The sequence below is a fragment of the Copadichromis virginalis genome, linkage group LG3 (genome assembly GCF_057382275.1).
Source record: "Copadichromis virginalis isolate Kocher_CV1m ecotype Utaka linkage group LG3, C_Virginalis_male_GT1.1, whole genome shotgun sequence".
In the NCBI taxonomy this organism is placed as follows: Eukaryota; Metazoa; Chordata; class Actinopteri; order Cichliformes; family Cichlidae; genus Copadichromis; species Copadichromis virginalis.
Window position 1 is genome coordinate 6507304 of NC_140620.1, and position 13053 is coordinate 6520356.

Genomic DNA, 13053 nt, shown 5'->3' on the forward strand with positions numbered 1-13053 from the left:
TTAAAACCCATTCACACACACATTCACACACTGGTGATGGCAGCTACATTGTAGCCACAGCCACCCTGGGGCGCACTGACAGAGGCGAGGCTGCCGGACACTGGCGCCACCGGGCCCTCTGACCACCACCAGTAGGCAACGGGTGAAGTGTCTTGCCCAAGAACACAACGACCGAGACTGTCCAAGTCGGGGCTCGAACCAGCAACCTTCCGATTACAAGGCGAACTCCCAACTCTTGAGCCACGATCGCCCCCCGCATAATTCAATTATTATTATTTTATTTTTATTTCTACAGTCGTCACTTCTTTTGCTCAATTTATGTCATGTATTCACATTCATGAATGTAAGCATGTCTTCATTGCGTGTATGTTGTGTATTCACATTAATATTGAGTGTAAGCTGGTCTTTGTTGCCTCGATGTGTTTTTCTAATCAGATTTAATTCCTGCATCTTTGCGCTGAACTGTGGATTCAAACTGTCTCACTTCTGATTCTCTCCAAAAATAATTTCACATGTGACAATTTCTACATGTGTGTTTTCTATTTTTCTATTCATTTATGTATTATTAGTTTATTTATTTATTTATCTCTCTCTCTTTTCCTTTTTTTTCTTTACCTTTCTGTTGTGATGCTCTGGATGTTTCTAAACCCACAAATTCAGCTTCAATGTTCAACCCAATTTTCCTATGCTGTCACTTTAACACGTCCAGCCTTCACCTCTCACCGGTCCTCGTCCCCTCCTCTCTCAACTTCCTGTGTGGCCTCCCAAATCAAACACAGGCCCAAATCAGCTGTTTCTTCTTCTCTCTTCATTCTCTCTTCCTCTTTTCAGTCTTTTCTTGGCGCTTAACTCCCAGCATGGCAAATATGAGACTCAGACAGTCCCATCCAGTGGTTTCATACAGTCATGTCACTGGTACACTTTCCAGCTTGTAATTCAGAGTGCATGTTTCCATCAACATACACGCTGCTGGACGCTTCAGTGTTTTAGGTCAGTTTCACTGTCTTTTTGCCTGCTGTTAATTCTTCAAGTCCACGGTGTTGTTCTGTCTGTCTTCTCTCTTCATCAGGAGATTAACTGCCCTTTAAGCTTCTTCTCAGGATAAGGACAGGATGAGAGGTGAAGCTGTGAAATTTTAAACCAAAGCCTGTTTTCGTCCCAATTCTGTTAATCTATCATTGTTCTGCTGTATTCTTCCAGGAGGTTGAGCAAGTCCATGGGCACCTGTATTAACACACTAAGACATTTATTTAATATCATTTTCATTTCTATTACTTAGCACTTTCATTGTCTAATTCCTCTGTTTTCATTTTGAAACGTCTCTCACAAGCTCACAAGCTATATTCAGACTTCCTGCTTCACTTCCTGCCAGACACACACACACACACACACACACACACACACACACACACACACACACACACACTCTTCACTTTAATGGATTTTCATCCGTTTCTACAGCCTAATCGAGCTCTTATTTTATGTTCACACTCTATATACCCTCTGTAACTCTACTAATTTTAATATAAAAAGAATGCACCCTCAGCACACACACACAAACACATATAATAAGCTCTTTCCATTTGCAAACATTAACCAAACGACATCCATCAAAATCCTCAGCGTGGTTAGCAGAATTCTTGCACACTTGTACAATACACAATAATCAGACAACCCAAGTACACACAGACACAAACACCATGATCCCTACGGGGGTTTTCTGGCGCCCAATGCCCGGGTCCAACCCTTATGCCCCCTTCTACTGATACCAGACCTTCTTACATAATTTCGACAAATTTAAAAGCCTCTAAGCCCAGGTCCAACCTTGCTGGTCAATCAACCCGCTTCGGGAACGCCGTCACCGATAATGGTCAAATTTCTAGGCCCTATATTAATTTAAAAGTGCTCCCCGCAGCTTTACCGGAAACTCCACTTAACCAGCGTCTCAGTATTTAACTGGTGCCTGAAGCTTTACTTAAAGCTTTACCTGTCACCCGCATTGAAATGGTCACGCCTGAGCCAAGCTCTTTGCTCAAACAGCGTAGGAAAGAAGTGTTCCTCGACCACTTGGTTATTAACGGGAGTTCGAATCCCCGCGGGAACCACCCGAGCTAACTGGACGTCGCCAGGCCTGACTGCGCGTTGACGATCAGGAGTCGTTGCCACACGCTGAACACTGCGCTCCTAGGAGTCCAACCCCAGTCCTAGATCAATTTAAATACATTTAGAAGCACCACTGTGGACTGTAATTGCCAGTTTATTTATCTGATGCTCGGGTACAACCCTATAATCAATTTGGGAATTAAATCCCTTAACCGAATGTCCTAATCTAATCTCTTTTCTTGGCTGATGTAACACAATTGACACACATAACACATCAACTTTAAGCACACGTCACATCAACTTTAAAATTCACCCCAGCATTAACAACAATAAGCTTTCATCAAATATTCCCCAGTCTTTACTTTTTATTTATCACAAATTACCCAAAATCACCATGGACATTTCACCCGAAATCTACTTAACAGATTTTATAATTTACTTTAATTTCACCACTACTGAGCCAATTTAATGGTGAAGATCATCAGCTCGGGGAACAGATAATTTAGAATTAATCCAATGTGCACAATTGGCTTTTTTCTTTGAACAGGCTGTGCCTACCTTTAAATCTTTTTAGACCAGTCTCCTGTTCACCTCATATCAGATCCCACCATAAGACGAATTTGTCCTCTCAGCCGCAAAAGAATCCAGGTCACGGCACCAATTATTAAATTCTGTTATTTTGAATTCTTTTGGCGACAGAGAAAGACTTCTAACTCAGAGTGGTCAAAGCTCAAAAAATGATTTTATTTTTACATTTCCGGAAACGGAGAACTGCAGCCACGAGCACGTACCCCAGTACTAAAAGCATTGCCAGGCAAAATACGCGTACATAGTTCTGCTATAGGTCACACACAGACACACACAGTTTCCATCAAAACAACTCCTTCTGGTCTGACTAATGTGTGTGTGTGTTACTTAGTTCTGCTTTTTCTGTCTGGTTTCCTGTATTTTATTAATATGCCTCTGCAGCTCTGCACTAAACTTCCTATTTTTTAACCTCCCCTTACTAAAGCCTCTGTTGCTAGGCGACCTGTCACCCTCTGACCTAGTTTTTTCTCAAATCTGGGCTTGGTTTATAAAGGCCTATCTTATTAAAATACATAAAACAATCTAATCAGAAAATAAGCACTAAGAATATATATTTATCTTGTAACATTGTTTAAGTTAATGAACAATTGTGTTGAAAACTGAGATTACAAAATCAATCAAGATAATTATAATGATGGTTTTTGCTGTAATTAACAGTCATGCGGAAATGTGGCAACCACAGAACTTTAGAGGCCTTTTGTTCAGTTATGTGTGGACTGTTTCTTTAGTCTCATACACAAATTGTTCTCAGTGTCTATGAGACTGATGAAATATCCATGTGTGCTGAAAGAGACTGTGCTGGTCTGACCCCCTCAACCTAGGTATTGTGGGTAATGAAAGAGCAGATAGGTTGGCTAAAGCAGCTGTTAAAAAAGTAGACATAGATGTGCAGATACCATTGTTGAAATCTGAGGGAAAAGAATAGTTTGGACACAAAGTAAGAATTTCTGGAGAATGGCATGGGATAATGGAACAAAAGGGAGACATGGGGTACAAAACACAATAGAAGTTAAGAGGAGTAGTGGGTTAAATAGGCAGCAGGAGAATACAAACAGGTCATTGCTTTTGTCATGTAATCAATATATTCTTAGTGTTTATTTTCTGATCATATTTTTTTATGTACTTTAATAATGAAGGTTTGCAAAGCAAGGCCACTTTTGACTCATAAACTAAGTGCTCACCCAGACTGAAAAACAGGAAGTTAGTGTAGAGCTATACAAGCATATTAATAAATACAGGAAGCCAGACAGAAAAGAGGAACTTGTACCATATAAGGAGTTGTCAAAACTGTGTGATGTGTAAAGTACCAAAATAACACCTATATGAGACACATTTTTAGATTCTAATGTTAGAGATCCTGCAACTGCCGTTGGGCTGTGCAAGGCTCTCTCTTCCAGAGGATGATTGAATAAAAAGAATTATAAATGTTTTGACCACTATGAGTCAGGTTTTCTCTGTTCTATCATGGGGATCAAAGAATCGGCTTTTAATATCTGGTGTTTCCCGCCCGGTTCCCTTTGCAACAGAGAGAACAAATGTGGCCGAAGGTTGGATCTGATATGAGGCGAACAGGAGACCGGTCTAAAAAGATTTAAAAGTAGGCACAAACCTGTTCAAAGAAAAAGCAAATTTGTGCATATTGGATGAATTCTAAATTATCTGTTCGCTGAGTTGACGATCTTAACTATTAAATTGGCTCAGTAGTGGTAGAACTAAATTCTTTAGAATAAAGTAAAGGTTTGAAGTAATGATAATGAAACTTTGAGAATGACAGAACTGAGTTAAAGGTAATATGGTATTTCATGGTAAAAGCAAAAAAGAAACAATGTGTGTTTAAGAGAATATAGGACAATAGGGAATTGGTCATTGGTTTGTCCCTATTGAGTATAAAGCCGGGCTTGGACATCAATAAAATTGCTTGTGTGGTTTTGTGTGGTGTTTTCAAAGAGATTAAATTGTTTAGAACGGGGCGGGGATCCCAAAGAAGTGCATTTGCTCAGAAGGTTACGCTTCAACTCTGTGCCCGGACGCGGGTCAGAATCCTCCGGGGGAGGGTTAGTTCGGTCAGCCACCGCGAAAACTGGGGGCATTCGTTAATAGCCAGTGGTCACAGGACCCTTTCTTTTCGTCCGGGATGATTTAATGCACTTGTTTGACTGAGAGAAACCGGGTTTCAGGCGTGGAACCTCGACTTATACCTATGGGTAAAGTTTGGGTTGGTTGACGCTTTTAAATTGACTTAGAGTTTTAGAAATCGGGCCACAGTCCGGGACTGATACTGGCAAATTGGTCATAAAGAAGGTCAGACCCTAGTGGTGGACGCTTCATAAAGTAGGTCAGACTCTGGTGAAAGACGCTGCCGTAGAGCGCGTCAGATTCCAAGTGGACGCTGCTAAAATTTGTCAAAATTGAGTAGGATTTTGTGTTGAGTATGTCAGGGATCCCTGTGTTTGTTCTTATGATTATAAGACGTCTTTGTAATATTAAAATAAACATTTTTACATTTAAAGACTTTGCAATTTAACAGTGATTTAAGGCTGGAAGGATGCTGGGAGTGTGTGTTGAAATGAAAATATGCATGTTGTGAAATCCTTTTAATCATTGGTGATTCTATGAATATATTGCTGTGAACATCACTGAATTTGTGGGTTTTTAGACGCTGGCTTATTTATATTAGAACATAATAAATAAAGTTTGGGTTTCTTTAAGTGAATTTTGATGAACTGATTTATATTTTGGTCTATAGTGGATGAATTTTGCATACTGCAGATATTGTGTCGGGCCTAAACCCTGAGGCATTGAAGACAAATATCTCTATTTAAATAGCAAGTATAGGCAAGACTTTCAGTAATAAATGCTGGTGTGACTTATTTTTTGCTTTTGGTGTGTAATGTGAGAATTGATTAGAGGTTTTAATTGTTTTTCTTTCAGTTTGAGGTCGTATACGCACTTAACAGGGTGCGGTCTACTTCCTCTTTCTGAGTCTAAACAGCATGTTTGATGAAAATAGTTTATCACAATTGTGTGATTCTAAGTGTGTGAACGTTGTGGGTACTGCATCTGAGTGATTCTGTGTGATTTGTACTAAATAATAAATAAGTAATAATAACACTACTGGGGTGAAGATCGTGGGTTCATAGCAGAGTGCGTGAAAAAAGGAAGTCTGAGAGAAGAGAGTGTGTGTCTGGTAGGAAGTGAACAAAGTTCACTGAAGTTCTAATCCCCATAACATATTGATAGATTAATAAACAAAACGTGTCTGGTATTAAGATTTTTGGGGTTGTTGTTTTAGTGATGGGTTGATTCTGTCGGTTAGGTTTGGGTTGTTTTCTTATTCTAATAGAGGGAGTTTTATTAAACATGGACATGGTTAGAACTGGGCCCTTTAACATTGTAACAGTGCACTTAAGAGAAAACCTGTCAGGTGATGATGTTTTGTGCTCTGATGAGCTAATAATCAGCTCTCTTTTTCTCATTTTTGTTCTAAGCAGGCCTGAAAGATTGAATTAACAGCGCTGTAAAACATTTTGGGAGAACAAATATAAGGTGAGCTTTTCCAGATTACAACTGGCTGAGGAAAAGCTGACCTGTGGGGACCTGATCAGGTTGTAAGTCCCTGTCTAAAATGATTTCAGCGAGTCAATCCAGTCCAAGAGCATAAAGAACTCTTTTCCTAAAAAACAAAAAACAAAACAAAATAAAACAAATGAATGAGCTCATGTTGCTGAGGGTGGAGAATCTGATTATTTGTGCAGGAGTCTCCACTATCAGCAATATCTGGTGTGAATGTGTGTGACTGGACTGACGATGTGGACTAAAGGTTGGACTGACTGGACACTGAGATAAAGACTGGACCAAGGGTAGGATGAATAAATGCTGACAAACAATTCACCATGCTGGCAAGAGAAAGGGGATGCTTTGCTTTGCTTTGCTTTGCTGTGCTGTGCTGTGCTTTGCTTTTGCCATGAGCAGGAGGAGCGCAAGACTTAATTCTGGGGCTGCTGATTTTGGGTTGCTGATGTTTGCTTTGAGAAAATTCTGTTTTATTGACTGGGTGTAGATTATGGTAGTACATTATATAGTGGGGGAAATACCAAATGCTAAAGGGGAGAAAATGTTGGATGTTACTCATGTTACTATTAACAAAAGCAGGCCACTGTAGAAGTCAATTAAATTTGATAGAGGAAAATAATTACAACCAAAGTAATATTTATGAGTCAAATAGGGGATCGCTAGACTTTTCATATAAAAATGCAGTTATAGAATAACAAAGACTTGTCCAAGTGACCAAGGTTTTTTCCCTTTTAAACAGTAAATTTTTAAAAGAGCTGCTACTGGAGGGAGACAGGAGCAAAGTAACGAAAGCATATATATTTTGGGTAAGTCTGATAAAGTAAAATAAAATGTACCATTACATTAAGAGGAGCAGGAAACAAACGGGAGACCAGTCCTGACGGTGGATTACACTAGGACTGAGGACCTGATTGAGCGTGCCACCGGCTTCAGTGACAGTAACCTCTGGCTGGACTGGGTGGCTCAAAATGCTAAAGAACAACATGTATCTGATTGTGTTGCCTGTGCTTCAGCTAGACCACGTTTGTTCACGGAGCCCGCACCACTGTATCCAGAGGACAAGTGGGGCTATGACTGCATGTTACGGATGACTAGAGAAGCGGTGAGCACTGGCAACTGCACTATCTTGTCCAGCTCATTTCCCCTAATTCACAAGCAAACACAAGTAGGACCATTCATGCCCAAACAAAACAACTACACATGCTTTAAATTCTCAATGGATACGGTAAAGTACAAGTTGGGAGAGATTGACCCAAGTCGGTGCTCTGTCACACTCACAGGGAGAACCACAAACAAAGTAAGCCAAACGAACACTTTAATTGGACCATGGGCAAGAAGTGGGCTCTATTATTATTGTGGACGTAACACCCTTTTGGTTCGTGCCCATATGGGAAGTGAAGGGACGTGCGCAATGGTGCGACTCGGAGCTCCACTCATGCTAATCGGGAACAAAGTAAAAGCCATATGACAACGCAACACACGCACATTGGCGGCCAGATGTAAGAGACACATTTTGGCAAAGAGAGGGACACAGGGGATACATGCTTATGACCCTAGAATGAACTCGCCTACCTGGATTGACTCAATAGGAGTGCCCAGGGGAGTTCCAGATGAGTATAAACTAGTGGACCAACTAGCTTCAGGATTTGAAAGTATGTTCATATGGATAACTCCAAATAAGAATGTTGATCACATAAACTATGTCCATTATAATGTGCTGAGCCTCTCTAACCTGGCCAGAGATGCCATGGAGGGGTTCACAGAACAGTTGGGTCCGACCTCACTGATGGGAGTGCAAAATCGAATGGCCCTAGACATGTTGTTGGCGTGAAAGAAAGGGGGCGTGTGGTGCCATGTTTGGAGCAGTGTGTTGTACCTTTATCCCCAACAACACTGCTCCAGATGGCTCAGTAACCCGAGCTCTGGAGGGGCTGAAAACTCTGTCTAAAACCATGCATGAGCACTCGGGAATTGACAATCCGCTGGACAGCTGGATGACCTCAGTGTTAGGGAAATGGAAGGGGTTTTTCATGTCTGCAATGTTTTCTACTCCCGCTTTTTAGCGATACTGGTCACCTGCGGTTGTTGTCTCATTCCTTGTGCAACAGGACTGCTGGAAAAGGTAATATGAAAAGGTAATCACGCACCAGGGTGAGTTATAACAATGACAAACCCTGGTTTGCACTGAAGCACCGCAGCAATTTCCTAATGTTGTAAACCTGCTCAACATTTGGCAATAAACCCTTTCTGATTCTGATAACGAGGGCAGTGGACCCCGGAACGGTCGTTCCAGTGGCCATGATGCCATTGATGGACTTAGAAGCGGCCGAATGGGCCGAGGAGTGACACAACACGAAGTGTGGTGACCTTTCTTTTTGAAAGGTCAAGAGAGGGAATGTGGGAATAAAGAAAATACTTTACTGCTACAATATAGCCTTCATCATTAACACTGCATTAAAATGTTTATTAAAGCTACTGGCATTAGACTAAAACTTTTATTAAAGGTGCAGCTATAATCATTGTATACACACATTGCATATTGTGATCATGAAAGAGTTGATGCTCAGTCTATTAAAGGTCTTAAGCTTCGTTGGGCGCGATGTCCCGATGATCTATTGTGTAAGTGACTTGGGGCAGCAGAAGGTTAAACCGCATACACTCTTACAAACACAAATGATTTAAACATAGGCCAGGCCGAGGGCCTGGAATTCATTTAGCTTCTAACTGCATTTGAGCTGCCTAGTAACAAGTGCCAGAAGAAGAGTCAAGAAATTGTAAGTCCCCAGGAATCATCTGGAAGGTGAAACAAATTGCCATGTATGGAAGAATGTGACAGAAAGAGGAACGTCTCTGTCTGTTTTTATGCTGATAGGGTGATGGTGTATATCTGACCCTGGGTGTGTTTAATAAAATTAAAAGTGTTGCTCACACACATAAAGAACATAGAGATTAAGTAAATTAAGATTAAGTAAAGATTAAGTAAAGTTAATATAAAGGATAGAGCCCAGAACATGATATTTTGAACCAACTTTGAATAATTAAGGGAACAATAGATGCACACAGTAGATTATTGAGGTGTAGCAGAGAGAGGCGTTTTGTTTTCTATCCTTTACAGGAGAAGATTTCAGGACCACAGCGACCACATTGGTGGCGAGAATCCTGGAAGCCTGAGACCGAACGGAACCAACCAGAGAAAGGGGAAAAGAAGCACAGAGCACAGAGAACCATAGTTCCAGAAAATGTGTTGTTTAGGAAATTAAAAGCTTGTTAGACACAGGTTAAATGTGAGCATAAAAGTAATGAAGAGTAATGAGAGGGACTTTAGGAATAGTTGCAGGATTTCTATGTTATGTAAATTGCCCAAACACAGTATTCAGGCCGGATATGCTCTACCCGTTAAAGGGGGCAAAAAAAACAGGACTAAGTTTTGAAGATGAAACGGGTTAACTCTATAGAGGATGTTTCCAAAGATTGACAAAATAATCTAGGACCTTTTACCAGAAAAAGCTGATTGTATCTGTTTGGAGTTTACAGTGAGCACTGAGGGAAGTCAGAAGTGGGTTTAAATTGGGATTCTGGGTGAAAAAAGGGGGTGTAGGAAGTAGATTAAGGACATTTCACAGGTGCTGTGTTAGAGCTTGATTTATTTGCTGTGGATAGAAGTAATTATGCCAAAATAATAATGAAACATTGAAAACATACAACCCGTTGAGGGGACAGATAGGGTTGGGCAATTGAATGGTTTCATTTTGTTTAGCATAATCTCTTTTGTTATATTTTAGCCTTTTAACATGCACGTAAACTTAATGGGATAAATCAGGAATTATGTCGTGTTTCTTAGGAAACACGAAAAGGGAAGAACTGTCATGTAATTAATATATTCTTAGTGCTTATTTTCTGATTATATTGTTTTATGTACTTTAATAATGAAGGTTTGTAAAGCAAGGCCACTTTTGACTCACAAACTAAGTGCTCAGCCAGACTGAAAAACAGGAAGTTAGTGCAGAAATATACAAGCATATTAATAAATACAGGAAGCCAGACAGAAAAGAGGAACTTGTACCATATAAGGAGTTGTTGAAACTGTGTGATGTGTAAAGTACCAAAATAACACCTATATGAGACACATTTTTAGATTCTAATGTTAGAGATCCTGCAACTGCCGAGACCTCTTCCCTCTGACCCCTCCCCAAACCCTCAAACCCTCCTACCCACCTGTTGATGTTTACATGATCAAAATAACTTGAACACAAACACAAACAAACAAAGAGGAAGACCGCACTGGAAGGAAAAAACTACAAGTCCCAGCATCCTCTGTTTTTAGGGAGCAGCAGTGAAAGTGAAAGTATTGAGCCTCCGTTCAGAGCAGCAGGAGGAGGAAGGTGGAGGTGAGGCAGGTGAGTGTTTACATGAATATGTTTCTTCTTATGCCATAAAATAATTCCACGCTGTTCGTGTCTGTGGGTGAAATGTGAGGCCGGTCGGCTCCTCTGAGCGCTGGTTTCCTGTAAGTAGAGAGGAAGTGAGTTTAGCTGAGCCTCCGTTTAGTGTGAGAGAGCAGGAGAGTGAGAGCTGTGCTGAGGCAGGGTGAGTGTTAACATCGCTCTGACATTACTGTGTCTCTGTGGCGGGAACAACAGGCTCCGTCAGTGGAGGCAAAAATAATCAGACTTTGGTTTTTCAAAGGAAACAACTTTATGTCGGAAGTTCCCGCACGCTCATTGGATAACGATGTGTCATTCTCAAGTTATTAGCCAATGAGCGTGCGGATTCACAGAAAGACCCGCCTTTATCACGGGACTTTAAAAACAACAATGGCGACAGAATCTCTGTGAGTGGAGTTTTTTTTTTTTTTTTTTAACTTTATTGAAATTACAAAATGAACAGCCAGTCATTCCAGTTCAGCCTGAATAGTAGACATACAAGGGAAACAAAAGTAACAATATACAGTACAATGAAACAAGAAGGACAAATAAAGGAAAAAAAAAAAGAAAAAAAAAAAGGGGGGGGGGTGTGACAGACTTCATAATTTAGTACTTGTGACAGCTCATTTGTTAAACATTTCTGAATGAATTTCAATCAGTGATAAACCTTTCTTGTTAGAAGTTAAATTAAGAGAGTTTAAATAATATTCAATTTCAATCAAAAACAAATTAAACGATGGGGTTGAGTTTTGAAATTTACATTTATGTATGTATGTATGGAATGTATGGAATTTCCCTAATAAGATATAAAGATTGACAATGGCACAATTTTTTTTGTCTTTAGTTTCAAAATAAGTGATAATGTTCTTCCCTTTAATTTTGATTTCGTATGTTGTCTTGCACAGTATATAATTTTCAAGCTCTCTCCAAAATGTAGCACTATATGAACAGTCATAAAACAAATGAGTAACACTTTCAAGTTCAGTTTTACAAAAGGTACATTTTCTATCAATGTCACAGAATCTTGAAATGTACATGTTGGATGGATATATGTTATGTAATATTTTCAAATGTAATTCTCTAACTTTGTTTGTAATACAAAATCTAAAAGGAACAAGCCACGCTTTATCCCAGTTGATATTATCAAAAATAGCATTCCAAAAAAACTTCCCTCTTGGAGTTATTTTCTTCGCATTATACAAAAATTCTCTAATATGTTTATTGGTGCATTTCTTGCTTAAGAAATCAATACCATTTATATAAAGAGTGTTAACGGATGCATGTGGTGTGTTCTGTTTTTTGTAGCTTTTCATCAACTCAGTCAGTCCACTGGGAATGGACTTTACTACAGAGCTAAAATCTTTAAATTTGGTAGGGAATATTTTTTCTGTAATAAAGTCATTGTAACTAAGTAGCTGGCCTTCAGAGTCAAATAAGTCTTTTAAATAGATTATATTTTTATCAATCCAATTTTGCAAATATAGTGATTTGTTCCTCTTAGTAATACATTCGTTATTCCAGATAATAGATCTATGTGGAGAAAAGTTATGTGAATAACATAATTTCCAAGCCAACAATGCCTGTTGATGAAATGCAGACATTTTAACTGGTAACTTTGATATACTGTAACTACAAGACAATAGGAAGTGTAATCCTCCAAGATTTCTAAAAATGTTATGTGGAATGAAATGCCATAATGATCCAGGAGATTTTAAGCATTCTTTTAGCCATTTCACCTTAAATATATAGTTCAGGTCCATGAAGTCCAGAAGGCCAAAACCACCTTTATCTTTAGGTCCACAAAGCAATGATTTTTTTAGATGATGGTGCTTATTCTTCCATACAAAGTTAACAAATAAGTTATTAACATTTTTACATGTGGAATCATACACATTAAGGGAAAGGGCTGGATACACAAATCTGGAAACACCTTCAGCTTTAGTCAAAAGGATTCTACCAAAAATTGATAGGTCTCTTTGGAGCCATAAGTTCAGAATAGTTTTAGTTTTTTCCATCCTGGGAGAAAAGTTGAGTTGTTGACGCTCCGTTTCATTCTTACAGATATGAATACCAAGGTATCTAACACAGTCTTTGACAGGAATATTGTATAAGGATTTGACATTTGATTGGTACAAACATAAAATTTCACATTTAGATTTATTTAGTTTTAATCCAGAGGCAATTGAGAAATCATTTATTAATGAAATAGCATTTTCAATCTGATCTTTGTTTTTTAAGAATAAAACGGTGTCATCTGCTAGTTGAGTCACTCTGATTTCTTTACCAAAAATAGATAAACCTTTAATTACTGGGCTATTTAAAATGTGTAATGAAAGTAGTTCAGCTAAAATCAAAAATAAAAAGG

The 13053-nt window shown here is 39.2% G+C and overlaps 1 protein-coding gene across 1 annotated transcript in view; it reads left to right on the top strand.

Moving 5' to 3' along the window:
- The first annotated feature begins 10604 nt into the window (after positions 1–10604).
- LOC146712483 (protein NLRC3-like) overlaps positions 10605–13053 on the top strand; it is a 145010-nt gene continuing 142561 nt past the window's right edge. Inside the window, exon 1 of the mRNA XM_085442986.1 lies at positions 10605–10661. The gene's annotated coding sequence lies outside the window, so the exon portion shown is untranslated. The remainder of the gene's footprint in view (positions 10662–13053) is intronic.